We start from the raw sequence: 2,224 nt of genomic DNA, 5'->3' as shown, positions 1-2,224 counted from the left end.
ACTACGATGACAAAAAAAGAAATAACAAAAAAAGATTCAATGGTGTGTAAAAAAATTTAAAAAAAAAGTCTGGTGTTGTAGTTTGCTGCAGTCGTTAATGATGCCCACGGTGCGCAATGGGTTTATTCCTCTTTGGGAATAAAAAAAAGGCGAGCAAAGTGCGCTTGTCTTAGTCTTGCACTGTCCTCTTTCTCCACACGCTACTGTTGCTACACTCTACAGCCATGAAATATATCAATAATGGAGTAGTTTACAAACCCAGAAGATAGAAGCCATATGAATAACAAACATAAGCAACGCACAGGAAGGGGAAAAAAAGGTATCCAAAACGCGCAGCCAGTGTGCAGTCCAGGTTTTTCTCAGTAGCTGCGTCGTGGATTACTCATCGCCCATGTGAAAGGTTGCTGGCTGTTTGTATCGACCTGTTTCAAAACTGTACTCACAGAGCAAGTTCTCATGCGAAAGTTTACAAAAAAAACCCTTCAGCGGCCCAGAAAACACCAATATCTCTGCGTAATGACTCGCTTTCCAGGATGAGACGTCTCTGTGCGCACTCGCGTCTGCTGCTGTGTTGGAGATGATGAGTCGGTTTTCCAGCCCTTCTTCTTCCTCTGCTGTGGTGTGTACACATAGGAGATGAATTGCATCCGAGCATGTGAAATGTAGAAAATGACGAGATGGAGGGAAGAAAATCACTGTCCCACTGTCGTCATTTTTGGCTGCGCGCATCGACGCTGATTGCCAGGTTCTCTTTCCGGGCACCTTCTTGTTCTCCACCTCTCTTTTAGAGAAATGTCGACTGGCTTCTTCTCATGGTTCCGCGGGTATGTAAGATTCAACGAGATGCTCTTTTGGCTGCTTTTAGGTTCCTTTCTTTTCCTTGTCGATTTTCCCTGCGCGGCTCCTGCGCACTTCCACGTTTCCAGTGATGCACTCACTGTTGCCTAGTGGTACTACAAAGGCAGACAATTTTGGAGGAGGAAGAGGAGGAAGAGGAGGAGGGAAGAGGGTTTCGCCTGATTTGACAGTTTTTTTTCCCATCATTTTTTTTTTTTTTTTTACAAGTGATCAAATATGTGAAACTGCAGCCAAGAGGTCATGATGACATGATGACTTGATTAATCGAAGATTTTGATCTATCTATATGTTCAAAATGTACCTTAAAGGGAGATTTGTCAAGTATTTAATACTCTTATCAACATGGGAGTGGGCAAATATGCTGGCTTTATGAAAATGTATGTTGGAAATCAATTAACAACACAAAACAATGACAGATATTGTCCAGAAACCTCAGAGGTACTGCATTTAACATAAAATATATGCTCAAATCATAACATGGTAAACTGAAGCCCAACAGGCAACAACAGCTGTCAGTGTGTCAGTGTGCTGACTGGACTATGACTTGCCCCAAACTGCATGTGATTATCATAAAGTGGGCATGTCTGTAAAGGGGAGACTCGTGGGTACCCATAGAACCCATTTTCATTCACATATCTTGAGGTCAGAGGTCAAGGGACCCCTTTGAAAATGGCCATGCCAGTTTTTCAAATAATCATTAAGCCTTCAACAAGAGAATAAACAGGCCTCTGGCTCTTTGTAGCAGTGCCAAATTGGTTTATATGATTATAAAAAATGGGAACAATAAAAATAAAAATAACAGCATTTTATTCCTCTATGTTGCTGATGATGAAGCATCCTACTTTCATAATGCTGAACAAATATTTACATCCAATTTATCTGCAGTTCATGGAAATGTCCTCCCATCTGTAGTGGACAAAATGCACTCTGTTTATTGGTACTTCTTCTGGGTCACCATGTGCTACAGCCGCTGATGACCTCGCTTCCATCCCACGGGTGGCTGCACCCACTTTATCCTGTGAATGCCACACACACCACTAGAGATCTTAAATGAGTAACAAGTTCTGCAGGAAAGCTGCTGACACTCACAGCAAACTGTATAAGATCTCAGGGGGTGTGGGGGGGACAAAGAGCTGCAACCAACCAACCAGGATGCACTGCTCAGAATTCACTCATCGTATTACTGAGATCATGGCCACAGAGGAATACACCCACACCATAGTTACCCAGGCTCACACGCCGTCTCTCAAACACATGAAGCAGGATGAGCAACATACCAGCACCTCTCTCACTCACAGTTTACCTCTCTCCACCTTTCTCTTTACGTCTCCACTTGATATTGTGATGCGTGTTGAACTAAATCCGC

Source organism: Sebastes umbrosus, chromosome 13 (assembly GCF_015220745.1).
Source record: "Sebastes umbrosus isolate fSebUmb1 chromosome 13, fSebUmb1.pri, whole genome shotgun sequence".
Lineage (NCBI taxonomy): Eukaryota > Metazoa > Chordata > Actinopteri > Perciformes > Sebastidae > Sebastes > Sebastes umbrosus.
The sequence above is the reverse complement of the archived record's forward strand: the minus strand, read 5'-3'. Positions refer to the sequence as shown.